We start from the raw sequence: 11,297 nt of genomic DNA on the forward strand, positions 1-11,297 counted from the left end.
TGTTTCTCCCCTTGTCACAAACACACTATTTCTTTCTTTCTTTCTCTCTCTCTTTCTTTCTTTCTCTCTCTTTCTTTCTTTCTCCCTCTCTTTCTTTCTTTCTCTCTCTCTTGCTCTCTCTCTCCTTCACGCGCGTACGCACAGATTTGACTTCGCCATGTCAACAAACTTCAAAATTGGTAAAAGTTTATCGATTTTTACAGCTATACGCGGGTGCCTCTGTGAGAAAAAGTTGACAAAAACACAGATAGGGTCATGAACAATGTCCTCCTAAAATTGGAGCGACATGCGTGCTAATTTGTGGGCGTGCATAACCCACATCACGTACACACACACACAAACATCTTGTGTTTTATAGATATTGATTGATGCTACAATTAGCTATGTCTCTTTTTTTAACATTACATTTTATTATACATTTCATACACCAGAAGTGGTGCTACAACTATATAATGAGACACTATGGAGGAAATCCGCACCATTGTTATAAATAAATCACAAGCTCTTGTTACCAACAGGAAATTTACTTTCATCATCATCATTATTAGTATACACATGTATATGCACATCTGAGTGTATGTGTTTTCTATATAAATACTTATATGTAGGTATAATAAATTAATTAAGAACAAGCAGTTACAAGGCCTCAAGTCATTTATAATATATTTCTACAGAAGAGAGAACAATATATATATATATATATATATATATATATATATATATATATATATATATATTTAGGAGAAAACCCACAAGAATCCTCAGAGTGAAAGGTCACAGTGAATTAATATAGAGAGATAACACATCCAGGATATTCATACTATAAGGTCATAGATGAGATACAGGAAAATTTGAGTGTTGGTTTAAAGTAAAATAGGTAAGTAAAATCCATGGTATCACATGGTATCATATATTTATACACACACACACACACACACACACATTCACACGAGATTGAATACCAAGGATCTTCATTCCAGTCTTTTCTCTGCCATTCTTCAACACTCCCCATATGATGATTTATTCCACTCCTTAATGTTACTAATTCAGTTTGTCATAAGTCTTCCTCTCAAGCATTTACAATTCATCTTTGCTTTTAGTTATAGTTAGCAAAGTATTGTAGGTCACTTGAAGCAGTGTGTATTGTTTGTAAAGAACAAAATGTTTTGAATGACACAACAATGCACTATAATACAAACATTGGACTATAATAACCGTTGTTATTTAATCATCCATAGTCTGATATGATATTTCGGAATAAAAATTCTTTCTTCAGATCATCATCATCATCATCATCATTTAACGTCTGCCTTCCATGCTAGCATGGGTTGGACAATTTGACTGAGGACTGGCAAACCAGAAAGCTGCACCAGGCTCCAATCTGATCTTGCAGAGTTTCTACAGCTGGATGCCCTTCCTAACGCCAACCACTCAGAGAGTATAGTGGGTGCTTTTACGTGCCACCGGCACGAGGGCCAGTTAGGTGGTACTGACAATGGCCATGCTCAAAATGGTGTTTTTTACGTGCCACCTGCACAGGAGCCAGTCCAGCGGCACTGGCAACGACCTCGCTCGAATGTTTTTTCACATGCCACCGGCACAAGTGCCAGTAAGACAACGCTGGTAACGATCACGCTCAAATGGTGCTATCTACGTGCCACTGGCATGGAAGCCAGACAGCTGCTCTGACAATGATCATGCTCAGACGGTGCTCTTAGCGCTCCACTGGCACAGGTGCCAGTCATCGAATTTGCACCTTGGGATTATAAGAGTGTCACTGTCTCTCTTGTTCACCAGGTACTTTGTGGCAATCTCCTGTTCTTAGATTGCAAATGCATAGCCCTCAAAGTGTGATGTGATGTAGTGGTCTTGTGTCCAAGAGAGGCTGCACTTCATGTCAATTCTACTGTCTTCTTCAAGCTTCTGGGCAACATACCCATGCATTTCTTCTTAGGTAGGGTCTGTTAACATTACTGTTTCTGTGGAAGTTCCCAGTTGTCAAGATTTTGTGGGTTTTGATATCTATGGAGTGGATTTCCTCTCCAGACCAATCAAATATCCCAAATGTTGGAATCAGCACTGGTACTGCATAACCAAATATGAACGTTTCTTTTGGCCAAATTCCATGCCTATATCAGCTGAAAATGTTGTTATTAATTCCAGTTGTTTTTTGGAATTGTTAACACTTTTAGCATAAATCTTCAGGTCAACTACAAAGAAATTATGAGTTACATTGATACTTCTAGCAGTTGAAGATCCTAGCATGTAACCATTTGTTTTCTGCAGTGGGAACGATAATGGATTTAGTGTCAAAATGAAAAGAAGTACAGAAAGGCTATCTCACTGGAATGTTCCTTTGAAATGCCTCTTCTATCAGAAACAATTATTCTGTTCTCAGTTGGAAGGGTGAGAATTGTTGTTCATGTCTTTGTAAGTCTCTCTACAGCAGCAATTAATGTAGTAGGTACTTTTACCAGATGTAGGCACTTCAACAGCCATGAATAAAGGATAGAGTTGCATGCCTTCTTATAGTCAAGCCAAACTATCACAAGATTTCTACACGGTTTTCTTACTTTAGACAGTACAGCTTTGTTTATTAAAAGTTGTTTGGCACATCCCCACACTCACTTCTTTCCAACAGCCTGTTCATCAGTCACAATGTTGTTTGACTTAATGGTCCTAGAGGAATTGATTGAGGCAACTTGTGTACAGTTTGTACATAATGTTTAGGCAAGCATTGGGCTTGTAATTTCCTGCCTCTCAGTTATTTCATTTTTGGCAACAAGATTAACCCTTACTGTAGCAAGCCAATTTGGTATATCAATCTGACCTTCCATAGTTCTTGTGAACATAGGGAGGTAGTACCATGACAACAGTGTAAGACAGCTGCGAATCACATGCATGATGTCTTCTACAGAAATATGGCATAGCCTACACATGCGGTTGCACCTTGGGATTATAAAAGTGTCACTGTCTCTCTTGTTCACCAGGTACTTTGTGGAAATCTCCTGTTCTTAGATTGCAAACGCATAGCCCTCAAAGTGTGATGCGGTGTAGTGGTCATGTGTCCAAGAGAAGCTGCAAAAGCAGACTTTTGGAAATAGTTGTTTGAATTTCCCCATTTTTGTTGGGGTTTGCCCCTGCTTTGTTTTTTCATGCATTGTGAAACAATGAAGGGAAGTCATTTTTAAAATGCATGTCTTTTAAATGTTGGTATTTTCCCCCACTCTCTCTCTCTCACACACACACTCATCATACCTTTGGAACAGCAACAACCACAAAAATGTTTTTTTCTTTATCGCAATTTCCTGTCATTGTATCTTGTTCTACATTCTGAAACATATGCAATTCACATTAAAAGAAAAAAAAATCTCACCCCATTCTTCCCTCCTTCATTGTATTTTTCACAATGAAGGAAAAGCCAAACATCACAAGTGGAAGTGTGAAAAACGGAATTTGAATTTTGGAAAAATTTATTTATAAAGTGACATTTTCAGTCATTTATTTAAACTTTTTCTGCTAACTCATCAAATTCAATTATTTGAAATAGATGGGTTTTGAGATGTAAATTTGGTAATTTTTTAAAACTTTAATTCTAGTGAACTTGAAGTGCCCCAGGTCCTGTTCTTCAGGCAAGAAGGCTTCCAAGAAGCAATCCAGTTTGGAAAAGAAGGATCTGGAAGCTTAAGGATCCTCTGAATAGTCAGAGATTTAGAGATATCCTAACTGAAGAATTTGAGGAGGAGTTACAGAAGTGCAACATAGAGGGTAACTGGAAGTCCCTACAAGACAACTTGTTGAAAGCCACAGACCAAATTTGTAGCTGGTGCAAAGTTCCAACTAGACCTAAAGTGACATGGTGGTGGAAGAGTGTAGTTGACAGAGCCATTATATCAAAGAAGCAGGCCTGGAAGGAGGGGAAGGGTGGCAGTAGTAAGGAACTATGCCAGGTAGCAAGACGGGAAGCTAGAAGATAGATATACTTAACCATGGGTAAAACAGAAAGAAAGAAGTGTTTTGGCTTGAACTGTTTTGGCTAGCAAGACAGTATGTCAGGGAAAATTGTGATGTTATTGGAGAGAAATGTATTTTCAAGGGTGATGAATCACTTGCAGTTAGTGACTCTGCAAAGAAAAAGGTTTGGAAGTGACACTAGGAAAGGCTGCTATATAGAGAAAACTCATGGTAGAAGGAGAGTCTGCCTAATGTGGATCTAACAGAAAGACCAGCTATCTGAATAGATAGTAGCTTGATAGATAAAGCCATGAAGGACACGAAGATGGGGAAAGCACCTGACCCATCAGGAATTACCGTTGAGATGCTTAAAATATCTGGCGGTGTGGGTTATGGTCAAGTCACCCATATAGTTATCAGGAGTCATACCCAATGACTGAGGGAGTCATACCCAATGACTACTGTAGCAACACCATAGTCAACTGCTACAAAGGTAAGATAGAAATAATTACAGAGGGATCAAATTGTTGGATCAGGTGATGAAAGTTACAGAGAGGATCATAGCCCATCTGATTAAGAAGAGAGTTAGGCTAGATGGGATGCAGTTTGGTAAGGCAACTGAAAGAGAAGTACCTAGCCAAAAATAAACCTTTGTACCTGGCTTTCATTGACGTGGTGGTCCATGTGGAAGCTAGTGATAGATATGTGGTTAGTGAGAGCTGTAAAAGCATGTACAGGGATGCTGTCAGTAAGCTGAGAGTTGGCAATGAGTATAGCAATGTATTCAGTGTACAAGGAGTTCACCAAGGATTGGTCCTCAGGCCCTTGTGTTCATCATAGTCCTCCAAGCAATAACAGAGAAATTCAGGCTGCCCCTGGGAGCTTCTCTATGCTGATGACCTTATTCTTATAGCTGAATCACTACCAGAAATGGAGAGAAAATTTCAGGTGTGGAAGCAAGGTCTAGAATCAAAGGGCTTTAGAGTTAATTTAGTAAAATCCAAAATCTTAGTAAGCAGGAAAGCAGACAAATCATAAATGCCTTCAGATAGATGGACCTGCTTGATATGTAGAAAAGGTGTAGGTGGAAACTCCATAAGATGTACCTAGTGCAAGCTATGGACACATACGAAGTGCAACAATATCAGAGGAAGGTTAACAGGGAAAATAGTCTTTGTGCATGGCATGTGTACAAGTACAATAAACACCAGAAATGTACAGAAAATAGACTCTATCAAATACCATGGGAGATACATAGAAGTAGTTGGTAACTTCTGTTAACTAGGTGACCAAGTCAGCAGCGGAGGTGAATGTTCAGAGAACATAGATGCTAGAATAAAAATAAGCTTTTGTTGGTAACAAAGGGCCTCTCCCTCAGAGTGATAGGTAAATTGTATGATGCCAGTGTGAACAGCCATACTACACAGCAATGAAACATAGGCTGTGACTGCAGAGGATATGCAAAGGCTTGAAAGAAATGAAGCTGGTATACTTTGCTGGATGTGCAATGTCAATGTGCATGTATGACAGAGTGTAAGCGTCTTGGGGGGAAAAAATTGGGCATAAGAGGCATCAGATGTGGTGTGCAAGAGAGATGACAGTGTTGATATGGGCATGTGATGTGTGTGGAGAAGAACAGCTGCATAAAGAAGTGCTGATCTCCATAACTTAGCAGTTTGGTGAAAGAAACTGATAGAATAAGTATCAGGTTTAAAAAAAAAAAATTAAAAAGTAGTGTGTTTGATTCATTTTACTAAAAATTTGTCAAAGCAGTGCCCCAGCATGACCACAGCCTTATGACTTAAACAAGTAAAAGATAAAAGATGTGAATACATACTACTGACGAAGCCCAGTGATACAGAAATGCATAACTAGCATTCCCACCACTGTCAGAAATTTTTATCTACTACAGATAATACTTTGTTTTATCTAACACAATACAAGAGATATTATCTCTGGATAAACACTGCCCTTAATTTGGTTTTCCACAATGTATTTGTATTTACTACAACACAAAGATTACTGTGGTTATCTTTTAAATTTTCCAGTTTTTGTTTATAATAATCCCATTCCAAAATACAGAGTCATATGTACATCAGGTCATTATAAAATTAGGTCACAAGGTCAAAACTTTTTTTTATAATTTAGGCATCTGTATGTTTTTTTATAATTATTGATCTACTCTTGGGCAGTTCCTCCTGGATGGAGACCAAGGCATGTTTTTTTTGTTTTTGTTTTTGTATGGAAGATCAGCTAGTCTCTAACTCATTCTATTCTTTTCTACTCTAGACCCAGAATTTTTGGGGAGGGGGCCAGTCAATTAGATCGACACCAGTATGCAACTGGTACTTAATTTATCGACCCCCCCAAAAGGATGAAGGCAAAGTCAACCTCGGCAGAATTTGAACTCAGAACGTAAAGACAGATGAAATACCACTAAGTATTTCACCTGGTGTGCTAACGTTTCTGCCAGCTCACTGCCTAAATATTCTTTTCTATTCTAGGCACAAAGCCCGAAATTCTGGGGGAGGGGGGTAGCTGATTAGATCGCTCCCAGTATGCAATTTGTACTTAATTTATCGGCCCCAAAAGGATGAAAGGCAGTCACCCTCAGTGGAACATAAAGACAGATGAAATACCTATTTCTTTACTGCCCACAAGGGGCTACACACAGAGGGGACAAACAAGGACAGACAAACGGATTAAGTCGATTATATCGACCCCAGTGCGTAACTGGTACTTAATTTATCAACCCTGAAAGGATGAAAGGCAAAGTTGACCTCGGTGGAATTTGAACTCAGAACGCAGTGGCAGACGAAATACCGCTAAGCATTTCGCCCGGCGTGCTAACGTTTCTGCCAGCTCGCCGTCTTTCTCACTCATTCTATTGATGTTGTTCAAGGAATAGTAAAAGCCAATACAGCTTTGCACCTGTGTCATCGCAGGTTTAGAATTCAGAACATAAAGAGCTGAAATAAACTTCCCAATGCTCAAACGATTCATCCAATCCATCCACAAGCCTAGAATAGTATTTTATTGTAGCTATGTGGTAAGAAGTTTGCTTCCCAACCACATGGTTCCATGCTCAATCCCACTGTGTGACACCTTGTGAAAGTATCTTCTACAATAGGCCTGTGTTGACTAAAGCCTTGGGTGTGGATGAGTGAACCTAGAAGATGGAAACTGTGTGCAAGCCCAATAGATATATAGATGTGTGTGTGTGTGTGTGTGTGTGTGTATACATGCATGCATGTGTGTGTGCATGTGTATGTGTACACATGTGTGTGTGTGCATGTGTATCTTTGTGCTAGTATTTATGCACCACACTACCATCATTTGACATCTGGTGTTAGTTTGTTTACATCCTCTAACTTGGCAGTTCAGCAGAAAAGATCGATAGAATAAGTACTAGACTTACAAAAATTTTTTTTTTTTTAACCCATAATACTGGAATTGATCTGTTTAATTAAATATTTCAAGGTAGTGCCCCAGCATGGCCACAGTCCAATAAATGGCAGAAGTAAAAGATAAAAAAAAGAAAGATAAATATAAGCGCAGGAGTGGCTGTGGTAAGTAGCTTGTTTACGAACCACATAGCTCCGGGTTCAGTAGAGGACACCTTGGGTATGTGTCTTCTACTATAGCCTTGGACCAAAGCCTTGTGAGTGGAGTTTAGTAGATGGAAACTGAAAGAAGCCCGTTGTATATATATATGTGTGTGCGCGTGTGTGTTTGTCCCCACAACATCACTTGACAACCAATGCTGGTGTGTTTGCATCCGCATTACTTAGCCGTTCGGCAAAGAGACTGATAGAATAAGCACTTGCAAAAAAAAAAAGTCCTGGGATTGATTTGCCCGACTAAAGGCGTTGCTCCAGCATGGCCACAGTCAAATGACTGAAACAAGTAAAAGAATAAACGAATAGAAATATGAGTGTGGTACATCAGTACAACAGACACGAGAAAAAAGCAAGTAAAAACATGATTTACTACTTTGACGACCACAACAACAACAACAACATAACATAAACAACAAAAATTGTTCGACTGTAGCAACGGTAATGATATCGATAACAACAATAGATCAACACTGAGAGCAGCAAGAAATAAACGAACAAAGCAAAGATGAAAACAGCGAGTTTTTTTTAAAATATATGTTTCTACATTTTGTGTAAAGAGTTTTTTTAAAAATTTTCCCGCTTCAGAAAGCAAACACACACAAACTCATAGCACACAACTATACACACACACACACATATATACACCTTGTCAAAAAGGTACCTCACTTTTTAGTCTGTTTCTTTCATTCCCATTAGAATACATTTTGGTTGTTGTAATTCTTCACAACTCGTCTACACGAGGAGCTGGGTTATAATGTAGAATGCTTCTCGTATAAGAAATAAGGTGACTCACAAAGAATCAAGACTAAAACAAAATAAAATATAAAAATAGAGAAATGAATCAAATTATATACTTTACACTAGTTGTGAGAAACCATTATATCATCATCATCATCATCATCATTTAACGTCCACTTTCCATACTAGCATGGGTTGGACGATTTGACTGAGGACTGGTGAACCGGATGGCTGCACCAGGCTCCATTCTGATCTGGCAGCTTCTACAGCTGGATGCCCTTCCTAACGCCAACCACTCCGAGAGTGTAGTGGGTGCTTTTACGTGCCACCAGCACGAGGGCCAGTCACGCGGTACTAGCAACGACCACGCTCAAAATGGTGTTTTTTACGTGCCACCTGCACAAGTGCCAGTTAGGCGATGCTGGTAACGATCACACACACACACACATATTTATTCACATGTATATGTATGTATATATATATATATGCATGTATAGGATCTATTCAGTTTTGCTTACAGATTTTTTAATTATTTTTTTAAAAACTAAACACGAGGTTACGTGTATATATATATATATATATATATATATATATATATACACGTACACACAAGCAGAGATACCTGGCGTTGCTCAAGATTAAAATGGTATAGTTTTTTTATTGTTTTACTTCTTTTAGTCATGTGACTGCAACCATGCTGGAGCACCGCCTTTAGTTGAATAAATCGACCCCAGGATTTATTCTATGTAAGCCTCATGCTTATTCTATTGATGTCTTTTTTCTGAACCGCTGAGTTACAGGGACATATATGTATATATCTATGTGCATGTGTCTTTGTTTGTTCTGCACCACCGCTTGACAACTGGTATTGATGTGTAACTTAGTTGTTCAGCATAAGAGATCAATAGCATAAGTACTAGAGTGAAAAGAAAAAAATATACTAAGTCCTGGGATCAATTTATTCGATTAAATTAGGTGGGGGGGGGGGGTGACTTTTCAGTGCGGCAGGCAAAAATTTCCAAAGGAAAAGGTTTGTGGGCGGGTAACAAGTTCTAACTCATATATCTAACTCGATACATATTAATAAAGATAAGTTTAACATATTAAATTAACGCGTAACATCTTCATTAACACCGTCACTGGATTTAGGACATTTATATTACTTATGCGGTATTCTATATTTTTCAGCTAGAGTGTAGTTGGGTCTCAAGGGGGTGGTACAAACCTAGCAATACGTGTTTTATAGTTATAATAAAATTTCCATTCAAATGACAGTTCTCAGGTGATTTCTGACCATTTTAAGTCGTAGTAGAAATATAACCTACGTCGCAAATAGATATACAATTACTGTAGAAATTTTATAATTGTAAACATTAACCATATTTTTTACACGCCCAATTGCGCCAATTCTGAATGAAGCCTTTCAAAGCAGTGATCCAGCATGCATTAAACAAGGGGAAGATAAAAGAAATATTTACATAATCTGGGTTTTACGCTGGGTTTTACCCTGGGTTTTTCCATGACGACTTCCACTTGTTTACATACTTAGTGACAGCTGGGAAAACCCAGAAGTTAAATGGTATTTATAGGTGTGTGTGAATGGAGGAATGCACATGTGTGTGTGTGTGTGTGTGTGTGTGTGTGTGTATGTGTTTGTGTGTGTATGTGTGTGCAGCTTTACGTATATATGTTTGTGTGCATGTGCTTATGTTTACATATACCAATATCTAATGTGTGCGTGTGTGTGTGTAGTTTGTATGTATGTGTGCATGTGCGTATGTTTACATATACCAATATCTAATGTGTGTGTGTGTGTGTGTGAACATATACGTTTCAATAATTTGTGATGATATATATATATATACATATATATATATATATACATATCATCATCATCATCATCATCATCATCATTGTTTGATATATATTTATTCACAAATCTATGGACACAGGTATGTTCACACACACACACTCACATATTTACATATAGATATATATAAACATAAGCACACACACATCTATATATATTTATATCATCATCATCAGCATTTAACAATGATGATGATGGTGATGATATATGTATATATAATCATCATCATCATCATTTAATGATAATGATATATATATGTGTGTATATTTGTGTATCTTTGTTTACCCACTACCACCACTTGATAACTGGTGTTGGTACATTTACATCCAACACCAGTTTACATCAGCAGTTCAGCAAAAGGGACCGAAAGAATAAATACCAGGCTTTGAAACAAAAAATAAATAAATAAATAAATAACTACTGGGGTCAATTCATTCAACTAAAAACTTCTTCAAGGTGGTGCCCCAGCATGGCCTCTGTCTAATAAAAGATGAAGCATAAAAGATATGTAAACAAATGTATGTGTTAATATATGTATATTCTGTTATTCTGTTACTTGTTTCAGTCATTTGACTTTGGCCATGCTGGAGCACCACCTTTTAGTCGATCAAATCGACTCCAGGACTTATTCTTTGTAAGCCTAGTATTTATTCTGTCGGTCTCTTTTGCCAAACTGCTAAGTTATGGGGATGCAAACACACCAGCATCGGTTGCCAAGCAATGTTGGGGGGACAAACACAGACGCCCAAACATATACATACATAAATATGTATATACATATATATGATGGGCTTCTTTCAGTTTCTGTCTACCAAATCCACTCACAAGGCTTTGGTTGGCCTGAGGCTATAGTAGAAGACACTTGCCACGCAGTGGGACTGAACTCGGAACCATGTGGTTGGTAAGCAAGCTACTTATCACACAGCCACTCCTGTGCTTGTTATACATATATATATACACATCGTCATCATCATCACTTAATGTCTGTTTTACATGCTGGCATGGGTTGGATGGTTTGACGAAAGCTGGCAAACTGGAAGGCTGTACCAGACTCTAGCATCAGAATAATTTCTACAGCTGGATGCCCTCCTAACATCAACCACTCCGAGAGTGTA

At 38.2% G+C, this 11,297-nt stretch overlaps 1 protein-coding gene across 4 annotated transcripts in view; it reads right to left on the bottom strand.

The window, feature by feature from the left end:
• The window catches only part of LOC106880477 (uncharacterized), a 39,989-nt gene extending 30,110 nt beyond the window's left edge, over positions 1 to 9,879 (bottom strand). For 2 of the 4 annotated variants that reach the window (XM_052966179.1, XM_052966178.1), the window contains exon 1: positions 8,434 to 8,620. The gene's annotated coding sequence lies outside the window, so the exon portion shown is untranslated. Of the gene's footprint in view, positions 1 to 8,433; positions 8,621 to 9,790 lie in introns of those variants that run through there. The other 2 variants (XM_014930420.2, XM_014930419.2) reach the window with 2 other exon arrangements.
• Between the last annotated feature and the right edge of the window lie 1,418 nt (positions 9,880 to 11,297).

The sequence above is a fragment of the Octopus bimaculoides genome, chromosome 3 (assembly GCF_001194135.2).
Source record: "Octopus bimaculoides isolate UCB-OBI-ISO-001 chromosome 3, ASM119413v2, whole genome shotgun sequence".
NCBI classification, from domain to species: Eukaryota; Metazoa; Mollusca; class Cephalopoda; order Octopoda; family Octopodidae; genus Octopus; species Octopus bimaculoides.